The sequence below is a fragment of the Chenopodium album genome, chromosome 3 (assembly GCF_948465745.1).
Source record: "Chenopodium album chromosome 3, dcCheAlbu1.1, whole genome shotgun sequence".
Classification (NCBI taxonomy): domain Eukaryota; kingdom Viridiplantae; phylum Streptophyta; class Magnoliopsida; order Caryophyllales; family Amaranthaceae; genus Chenopodium; species Chenopodium album.
This window is the reverse complement of record NC_137836.1, coordinates 79,309,251-79,320,802: the sequence shown is the minus strand read 5'-3', so window position 1 is coordinate 79,320,802 and position 11,552 is coordinate 79,309,251. Positions and strand designations below refer to the sequence as shown.

The following is an 11,552-nucleotide window of genomic DNA, read 5'->3' as shown; positions in this document are numbered from 1 at the left end:
TTTATTCACAACTTGTCTTTATTCAATCTTATAACACGGCACATCTCGCAGTCCTAATTGACTAATAACTATATCTTGTATTATCCTCCATTATATAGCTGTCTATCTCATCAAAATTTCTATAAATTACGTAACAAAATTAATTAGAAAGCACCAAAATTAAAACAATATGAAACTCCTATACACTAATGTTCTACTCTCTACATTCCTCTTCTTATTTTTTGCATCTAATGTAAGTTCTGCCTCAAATTCAACCATTGACAACTTCCTTCAATGCCTCCCTTCTCAATCAAATTCAATTTCGAAAGCCGTCTACACCCCTACGAATTCCTCATTCTTAGATGTTCTTCATAGCTACATACGAGATAGTAGATTTAACACGTCTACTACTCCAAAACCTCTAGCCATAGTCACGGCCTTGGACGTGTCCCACGTCCAAGCAACCGTGATATGTGCTAAAACAAGTGGGATTGAAATAAGAATTAGAAGTGGGGGGCATGATTTCGAAGGTCTCTCATACGTTGCAAATGTTGCATTTGTTATCCTAGACATGTTCAATCTTCGATCCATCGATGTTGACATACCAAGTGAGACTGCCTCGGTCCAAGCCGGGGCAACTATGGGTGAGCTTTATTATAAGATAGCCCAAAAGAGTAACGTACATGCTTTCCCTGCGGGCGTGTGCTTTACTCTTGGCGCCGGAGGTCACATTAGTGGGGGTGGCTATGGTAACATGTTACGGCAATTTGGCTTGTCCATCGATAACATCATCGATGCACAAGTCGTCGATGCCAATGGTAAAATTCTTGACCGTACAAGTATGGGTGAAGATCTTTTTTGGGCCATTAGGGGTGGTGGAGGTGCTAGTTTTTGTGTCATCTTATCATGGAAAATCAAACTAGTACGCGTACCAGAGATTGTAACGGTCTTCAATGTTCAAAAGACCTTACAACAAGGTGCTACCGATATAGTCTTGCAATGGCAACAAGTATCTTCTACAATCGATAAAAAGCTCTTCATTCGAGCTCAACCACAAGTAATTCAACAAGGAAGCACAAAGACGGTCCAAGTCACGTTCATTGGACAATACCTAGGACGTGCCAATGAACTTCTTCCATTAATAAAAAAGAGCTTTCCGCGCTTAGGCTTACAGGCACAGGATTGCCTAGAGATGCCATGGATTAGAACAACATTATTTTGGAATGGTAACCCATCCGGTACACCTCTTGAGGTGTTATTAGACAGGTCACCTTCGCCGTCTCATTCCTTAGCAAAACACAAGTCTGATTATGTGAAAAAACCTATTCCAAGGGCAGGATTAGAGGCAATATGGAAAAAAATGATCGAGGTGCAATCGAATAACATCCTACTTATGCAATGGAATCCTTATGGTGGGAGGATGAGCGAGATACCAGGGAATGCAACGGCCTTCCCTCATCGAGCAGGGAACCTTTATAAGATGCAATACCTCGCGCTATGGTCAGATGTTAGTGTTGAGGCTATTAATAAGAATATCCAATCTCTTAGAGATCTTCACGCTACATTCACCCCTTTTGTGTCTAAGAATCCAAGGGAAACGTTCTTAAACTATAGGGACATCGATATTGGGACTAACAAGGATGGGAGCTTAGATTTCGCTATGGACTTCTTTAAGGACAATGTGAAGAGATTGTTGCAAGTTAAGGCGAAAGTTGATCCGAGCAATTTCTTCAGGTATGAACAAAGTATACCAGTATCAAGTTGATGCAGGGGATTACTAAGCTAAGGGTGTTGCTAGGAATATGCAGGGATTTGGAAAATTGTTTTATAACTTATATTGTTTGATTTATAAAATCATGTAGCTGTATCTTATTAATGTGTTCTTTTGTGCAAAACTTGTACCAATAAATAAAGGATAGCGTGCATAATGTCTATTACACGTGCAACAAGGAACCTATGCAGATCTTATGTATGTATCGATGAATTTGCAAAATAGATTGTAACAGCTATCTCCCCTGAATCATGAAAATAAAAATAAAATTCTAGGAAGTATGAAACTTATAATGATCAGCATTAATTTGATTTCTTTAAATATGTCCACGGAATTTAAGATGATCTAACTTAACAAACGGTGATCCAACACTAAATTTGAGTTAAAATTTTATAAATGCTCTATTATATGTTTGAGTTTCGATAATTCACAAATTTACGACTCCATTTCAATTGAACAAAAGTGTCACAAAATTTTACTATTATTCACGACTCCATGTCAATTGAACAAAAGCGTCACAAAATTTTATAAAACTTTATTACTATTCACGACTCCATATGACCATATCAATTTCTCAGCTTCGATCCATCACTGCTTCCCAACCCACTATATTTGTAAGTGTGCCACATCTACCATTGTGGAACTTTAATTAATAATATCTTTAATTATCAATTAATAAAAATTATAAAAAGATGATATTCAGAAAATATACATTGAGACGAGTTTAACATGAACCTACATAACTATGTTTAATCTATAAAGCACAAACAACTAACATTGGCCAAAGTAATATATCATATATCGCTAGCTTAGGATACTTGAGGAATCAAATTCCACACAACAAATTAAAAAATTACACATTTTATTACAAGGTTTGGTTTGGTTTGGTTTTTTTTTTTTTTTTTTTTTTTTTTTTTTTTTAAATATGTATTTTAAAATGAATGAAACAAGATGTTACTAAATATTGATGTGCGTGTTTACATACTCTTATCAACTACAACCAACTTTTTCGATCATTATAAATTAGCCTGTAACACCCTAGAATTTTATTTTTTATTTTTTTTTTTTAAAATACCTGTTTTGCCCTGTTTAAAAATTTAAATAGGAATATCTAAGATATTACCGCCACCGTGAAAACGGCTAAGGCAATTATCAAAGATACACAGCCAAAGACTAATTTCAAAACCATTCAAAACAAGTCAACTTGAAAAGTCAACCAACGAAAGTAAAGTCAAAACCAAAGTCAAACGAAGTAAAATGAAACCATCATACAACTTGGAACCATTGTAGGCCCTTATTAAAACCAAACCAACTTTAAAACTTTTGCATTAGTCATGCATGATAATAATATCATAAATAATTAAAGCATTAAACACATCATATACTTATAGAAACTAGCATGATTCGCTCTTCACTCATGCCCATTCATGAATATGCTTCATCACCTGAAAACCTCCTCTCTACTTGTCCCCACTATTCGACATTAGAAAATGGGTCATCGTAGGGCCAAAGTAAAGACATGGCCAAACACACAAACACACACAATCAGCAAAGTTGAGTACATAAGCGTAATTAAACACACTAACATGCTTTCACCTATCAACACACACTTACCTCAATGCACCTGTTTACAAGCACACACAAAAATCAACAAGACACTTTAACTAGACACTAAATAATTCATTTAGCGTTGATTACGCATCAAACGGGTTTCCAACTATCCTCCCCCAAATAAATTGAGGTTAACTGACACGGGAGCTAACCGTGCCAGCGACAAAACCACTCAAAGGTGGCGGAATTCCTGCGCATAATAATAAATAAAAAGGAATGTACATCGTCCTGTACTCCATTAGAAGTTATGGTTAAACATAAAACCCCATAACTCCCCCCATTGTTCATACTCAAGGTATATACGTTCCAAGAGTTTTGGTGCGTAATCTCTTTCACTTTACGTTATTTACATTTTATTGGACTTGGTGATGACTCTCAAAGCATAATAAAACAATCAACAATAATTATTCAATCAACCAAACATACCAAATTAATTCTTGAATAATTAGTGACCACATATTATTTAATGTTGAACCCTTTTTAATTCTACCTCAGTGTCAAAGACACCTTAAACGCATAATGCGCCAAAAATCCTATCCCTCGGTGTTAAAAACACCTTAAGTGCACAAAGGCACCAACATACAATTTATTCCTTGTGTACATAGACACTTATATAGCTCCTTCCTCATGCTTAAAGCATCAATAAAAATTATTTGAACCATAATAAAATTCCTTTTCAATATTCCTAACATAATTAAACATGTAGTTTAATTAATCATGCATTCTAACATGCCATAAATAAAAGTGTTGTTCAAACACAACATGCCAAACATTAATTTTCCAACTATTAATCCATCTCAAATAAATCATACTTTCTAATTTAATCACTAATATCAATAATCCACAATTTTCAATCATAAATCTTAGCATGATACTATTTAGGATTAATTAAATCAAATCTAGCATGATACTACATCACCAAAAATATGCTAAGTTCGCGTACGTACCTCAATTAAGCCCGTAAAGTGGCCAAATACACTACAACACCTCTCGAATCACGTCTCTTACATAAAGGGACAATAATACTATATCAATTGCTCTTGTATACACAATTTCCAGCAACTTAAATTCGCTTTAGATTATTTAAAATAATCTGAAAATTATTTAAAAACCCTAATTAAACTCTTCTTTAATGGGTAATTAAACCCTTTTATAAAATCGCAAATCTACTACTTTAAATAAAATTCCAGCAACATATTTCATCAAAACTCCCTTAAAAACTTGGTTAAAACATACTATTATGCCCAATTAATCAATAAAATCAATAGATAAACAAAAGCCCCGAATCAAATAGTATAAGAACCCTAAAAATTACATCTTTAATAAATTAGAAACCCTTACTTTAATTATATCCAAATCTGAAAATAATACTTATAATAATAATAATCTGAAATTATATCTTTAAATCAATTAAAACATGATTTAATACTAAAATAACCATTTTGAAACTAATAAAATCAAAACTAAACTAATAAATAAAAATAAGAAAAGGAAGGGGAAGAGAGGAACCAAGCCAAAAAGGGGTGGTGGCTGGCGGCCTGCTGCTGGCCGGAGGTGGCAGCGGCGCCGGCAGACAGCTGCGGTGGAGCCACGGCAGCAGCGAGGTGGTGGCAGCGGTGTTCCTACGTGAAAACAAAGAGGGGATTAAAGGAAAATAAAGAAGAAAAAGAAAAAGAAAAAGAAAAGAAGGAAAAGAGGAGAGGGGAAAGGCGTGGCTGCTGGGGTCGCCGGCAGGTGGCCGACGGCCGGCTGGCCGTTTCCGACGGCGGCAGTAGCACGGGGTGGCGTGGCTGCTCTGTTCTCACGGGAAGGAGGAAAGGGGAAAGAAAAGAAAAGGATAAGAAAAGGAAAAATAGTCCATTTTGACCATTTGACTTTTTGTGTGGGGAATTTTGGGGATCTAGTAGATATATATAGTGTAGGGTAATTAGTGTAGGTTTGGGCTTCATATAGTCATGGACTTAAAATAGTTAACCCAGATACAAAAGTAGGATGAATTGGTTTATTGACTTAAATATAAATACTTGCTTTATTAATAATCCAATAATTAAAATGGTTTGACTCAAAATATACTTCATAAATAAATAAATAAAATATAAAATACGTTAAAAATACGGGGTATTACATAGCCTTTTCAGCTCAAATCTCTCTTAACCAAACACTCCATATATAACAGTTTGGACTAGTCAAACCTCTCATTTTTACCCGAACATCTTCCAAATAAACATAACCTATGTCTCCTTCCTTTCCCTACGAAATTCCTATATCAAAACATACCCTATGGTAAAGTCGTACAGACTACATATCATCGTACATTTTTTTTCGCATGCACATCTCTTTAGACTGATGACTTGCTGTCATGCATGATCATTGATTACCGTTTATAATATCATACCTTGCTAAATGTATTAGTTTGTAGTTGGAACATCTTTATTAAGATTACAAATTTGCTACGTATATACTACTAATATCAATCAACTATGTCGCATCTTCAATAGGACCACCAGTCCAAATTAACACTATACTTCAACATTATTAATGGATTCCTATATTATCAAAATAATATTAAAGATGAAACAACAAGAATATTAAAGATGAAGGCCTTATACTCTTATTGGGCAGCCTTGATCAATAATATTCTAATCTTTTCACTTGTATTCATTTTTATTAGTTCCAAATCTTCCAATAATGTTAGAGCTGCTTCATCATCTACAACCATTGATGATTTTCTTGACTGCCTCCACAATTCATCAATTTCAAATCCATCATTTCCAATCTCTAGTGCAATCTACACTCGTAACAACCCTTCTTTCTTACAAGTTCTTCAAGCCTACATACGAGAGAGTAGGTTTAACACATCATCTACCCCGAAACCTCTAGCCATAGTCACGGCCTTGGATGTATCCCATGTCCAAGCAACCGTGATTTGTGCAAAAGAAAATGGCTTACAAATTAGGATTAGAAGTGGAGGTCATGATTATGAAGGCCTCTCATACGTTGCACATGTTCCTTTTGTTGTCCTAGACATGTTCAACCTTCGATCAATTGATATTGACATACCAAAAGAGACTGCTTGGGTTCAAGCCGGTGCAACTCTTGGTGAGCTATATTATAAGATTTCCGAAAAGAGTAAGGTCCATGGCTTCCCTGCAGGAGTATGCTTTACCGTTGGTGTTGGAGGCCATTTTACCGGGGGAGGTTATGGGAACATGTTACGGAAATATGGTTTATCTATCGATAACATTATTGATGCACAAGTTGTTGATGTACGTGGTAGAATTCTAAATCGCCAAAGCATGGGTGAAGATCTTTTTTGGGCCATTAGGGGAGGTGGTGCAGCAAGCTTTTGTGTTGTTATTTCATGGAAAATCAAATTAGTACGTGTACCAAAAATCGTTACACATTTTGATGTTTCAAGGACTTTAGAAGAAGGTGCTACGGATATAGTTCTTCAGTGGCAACAAGTGACTTCTACAATCGATAGAAACCTGTTCATTAGAATGCAACCAATGGTATATAAACAAGAATGTAACAAGACGATACAAATTTCATTTTCAGGGCTATATCTTGGACGTGCAAAATCACTTGTAATCTTGATAAACAAGAGTTTTCCTCTTTTGAGATTACAAGCACAAGATCTCATTGAAATGTCATGGGTAGAATCAACCGTATCTTATTATAAAGGTAACGGAAACCCTCTTGAGGTGCTATTGGAACGAACACCTACATCGCCTAACTCATATTTGAAGCACAAGTCCGATTATGTAAAAACGCCTATTCCAAGGGAAGGGTTGGAGATGATATGGAAGAAGATGATCGAGTTGGAAACTATATTTCTTCAATGGAATCCTTATGGTGGGAGGATGAGTGAGATTCAGGAGAATGCAACCGCGTTTCCTCATAGAGCAGGAAATATATTTAAGATGCAATATCTTGCAACTTGGGAAGATGGTAATGCTGAGGCCACAAGAAGGAATATTGAATCGATTCGAGATCTATATGCTACATTAACTCCTTTTGTGTCTAGGAACCCAAGGGAAGCATACTTAAATTATAGGGATATTGATATTGGGACAAACGAAAATGGGAGCTTAGGGTTTGCTAAGGATTATTTTAAGGACAATTTAAAGAGATTGTTGCAAGTTAAGGCCAAGGTCGATCCAAGCGCTTTTTTCAGATGTGAGCAAAGTATTCCATTGTTATCTAGCTAGATTATCAGGAAGGTTATTTTAGCTTGCATAAATTTGGGAGATCATATATTTATATATGTTACTTTTAAATTGTTATTTAAGAATTATTTGTGTGCAACGCCATGTTGTAAAATGCATTTATGCATGGTAATCTTTAGTTGTTGTAATAATGAAGTGATCTTATTTGGGCGGTTGGGCCATTAGGGCCTTTAGGGGTGGCCTGGGGGTGCTAGTTTTTGCGTCATTTTGTTAAGGAAAATATAATGTTGTAAGAGATTGTGACGGTTTACAATATAATGTTCTAAGGACCTCACAAAAATGTGCAGGGTATCGGTGTAGATGATAGATGATGCTGATACAATGCACCTTATTACCTTAGCTACGTAACTCCCAAAGTGTTTTTTTTTTTATAATTTTTTTTTAATTTTAAATATATGTTAATTACAAATATGAAATAATTTAAAATTTTATTAAAAAGGTACCTTATTAATTATGTTATACGAGTATTATACTTCCTCTGTTTTATTTAGATTCATCACTTTTGAAATTGTTGCCTCATGGTTAATTTTTGGAGTAAAGAGGTAGAGAGAATAAAGAGGGAGGAAGTAAAACAATAGATGACTTTCAAAAATAAAGCAATGATAATTCTCCGATGAAATAATTATAAAGTCATATATTCAATGATAAAATTTTCTTAGTTTGAAAAATCTTAATTTGATATTCTTGATTTATACCTTACCATTATCTATTGGCATAATAATTGAATTTCTTGATGTATACCTTCTAATCATGTTTAAATTCCACCAAAGAAGTCACACATGATTACTATGTGCGGCATGGTTTAATGGACCGTTGACATTTGAAAATTCATGTCAACAAAAAAGACATTTGATAAGTCCATCATTAATGTATTTGTTGGCTTAATATAAACCATCCCTTTCTTAATTAGTTTAAACATAATACTATTAGTTCGGTGTAATTAATGTTAATTTTACTCTAATATTTACACTTTAATTCTCTTATCTAACGCCCCGGGGGCGCTCATTAGCTTTTGCCTACTATTAATAGAAGCAACAATGCAAGCTATTAGAGGTGCACCAAAGTTTTAATTTTGAAAATTGAAACCCCTATTCTCTAATATGGTTCACTTTAACATTCTACTATTTACATTCCTAATTTTATTAATAGGATTCCATGTTATAGCTTCATGTTCATCAATTGATAATTTTCTCCATTGCCTTCCATCTCAAGCAAAATCATCACAACTTATTTCTAATGTCATATACACCCCTGATAATTCTTCTTTCTTGAATGTACTTCAAAACTATGTACGCGAGAGTAGATTTAATAGATCATCAACCCCGAAACCTCTAGCCATAGTCACGGCCTTGGACGTGTCCCATGTCCAAGCAACCGTGATATGTGCTAAAACAAGTGGGATTCAAATTAGGATAAGAAGTGGGGGGCATGATTATGAAGGCATGTCATATGTTGCACATCACGGTCCATTTGTAGTCCTTGATATGTTCAATCTTCGTGCCATCGATATTGACATACCAAATGAGACTGCTTGGGTCCAAGCCGGGGCAACTATTGGTGAGCTTTATTATAAGATTGCCCAAAAGAGTAAGGTCCATGCCTTCCCTGCAGGGGTGTGCCTTACTGTTGGCGCCGGAGGCCATTTTAGTGGGGGTGGCTTTGGAAACATACTAAGGCAATATGGTTTATCTATCGATAACATTATTGATGCACAAGTTGTCGATGCAAGTGGTAGGATTCTTAACCGCGAAAGTATGGGTGAAGATCTTTTTTGGGCCATTAGGGGTGGTGGAGGTGCTAGTTTTTGTGTCATTTTATCATGGAAAATCAAACTAGTACGAATCCCAAAGATTGTTACAGTCTTCAACGAAACAAGAACCCTTGAACAAAATGCTACCGATATAGTCTTGGAGTGGCAACAAGTAGCTTCGACAATAGATAAGAAGCTATTCATTAGAGCACAACCACAAGTAGTTCAACAAGGAGGTAGCAAGACGGTCCAAGTTACGTTCATAGGGTTATACCTAGGACGTGCCAACGCGTTACTTTCCTTAATATACAAGAAAATTCCATTATTAGGTTTACAACCACACAATTGCACTGAGATGCCATGGATAGAAACAACCTTATTTTGGAATGCCCTCCCAGAGGATACTCCCCTAGAAGAGTTAACACAAAGGACACCTACACCGGCCCACTCCTACACGAAAAAGAAGTCCGATTATGTGCAAACACCTATACCAAGGGCGGGCTTGGAGACAATATGGCAAAAGATGATTGAGTTGCAAATGGAAAATAATATTATGTTTTTACAATGGAATCCTTACGGTGGGAGGATGAATGAGATATCTAAGACCGCGACACCATTCCCTCATCGATCAGGAATACTCTATGAAATTCAGTACCTAATATTTTGGCAAGATGATAGTGTTGAGGCTACTAATAGGAATCTCCAAATAGCTCGAAAACTACATGATACATTTACTCCTTTTGTGTCTAAGAACCCGAGGGAAGCGTTCTTAAACTATAGGGACATCGATATTGGGACGAACAAGGATGGAAGTTTGGTTTTTGCCTTGGACTATTTTAAGGATAATTTGAAGAGATTGTTGCAAGTCAAGGCCAAGGTTGATCCAAGCAATTTCTTCAGATATGAACAAAGTATACCAGTTTATCCTAAGAAACAATAATAAAGATTATGTCATGTTGAAAGAAATAAAATTAGTATGTAGTAGAAAATTAAATTTACAATGCATGATGATGTAACACATTTTTCAATAGTTAAGGATCGTAGGAAAATAAAACTGCTTTCTCAATCAAATAAACAGATAATAATATAGGCAGATTATAATGAGTGAAATGATGTATATTTTGAATTTTGTGTATGTAATGACCTGGGACAAAGAAAAGATTGAAAATTATCAGGCATTATTAAAAACAATAAACGTTTAATTTTATTATAAATTCTCAAATTCATAATTTTTTTTACATATATTTTTTAATATTCATAATTTTCAAGAGAATATATTTAAAAGTATACAACAAGCTCTTGGAAATTAATAAATAAATGGATTTTTTGTGAAAAACTACCTTTTATATACAACTTTTTGTGAAAACTACCTTTTAAAAAAATTATTGTAAATGACTACCTATTTAAAAAAAAATGTTGTAAGGGACTACCACTTGCCGGAATCTGGCCATTGACTCACTTTTCCGGTGTTGACCACCCACGTTCCGGTCACATGATCTTTAATTTTTTTTTCTTTTTTTTTTCTATGCATGCACCACCAGCATTGCCGACTTGCCGTCATCTTCTCCACCACCCAACCACCGCACCACCTCAACCCACCACAAAACTCCCTTACAGCCACCGTCACGCATCCCAAAACCAACCCAACCCCACTTGAAACTGCCTCCACCCCGTCGAATCCAACACAAACCCTCAATCGATCCGCAATTCGTGACCTCGAACAACAACATCAATAACGAACTTTCTCAGATCAATTGAGGAAAGGAAGGGAAGGGTTCTGGTTTTCAATTCGAGGGGGTTTTGTTGAAGTTCGATCTTCGAATCGAATTGCGTACCCAACTTCTTCCCCAAGTCGGACCCCCGTTTCTTGGGCGACGCAACGTGCGATGGAGACGGTGGCGTCACGGCGAGGTTGTGTGACGCAAATGGTGCCGAATTCGGCAAAACCATGTCGGAAGAAGAGGATTTGGGAAGGTTGGGTACTTTTGCCGGAACTAGTTTTTCCGATTATGACAATGACGAGTTTATTCTTGACTATTTCAACAATTTTGTCTTCGAATTGAAGAATTGGGAACTTGTCCATTGGATTGGAGTTGAGTAAATAGTGGCTGCGCCGCCGTTAGATGGAGTATTTGGGCAGGACTGAGGTGGAGGTGATGGCGAGGGGGTAGGAGTGGTCGAAAACTAGAAAAGGGAGGAGGAGGAGAGGGTG

At 36.0% G+C, this 11,552-nt stretch overlaps 3 pseudogenes; all 3 read left to right on the top strand.

Moving 5' to 3' along the window:
* The first annotated feature begins 156 nt into the window (after window positions 1-156).
* On the top strand, window positions 157-1,913 carry LOC145618411 (berberine bridge enzyme-like 3 pseudogene; annotated as a pseudogene).
* A 3,924-nt stretch (window positions 1,914-5,837) lies between these two features.
* Window positions 5,838-7,572, top strand: LOC145625469 (berberine bridge enzyme-like 4 pseudogene; annotated as a pseudogene).
* Window positions 7,573-8,690: 1,118 nt separating this feature from the next.
* On the top strand, window positions 8,691-10,280 carry LOC145625468 (berberine bridge enzyme-like 3 pseudogene; annotated as a pseudogene).
* Window positions 10,281-11,552: the final 1,272 nt, after the last annotated feature.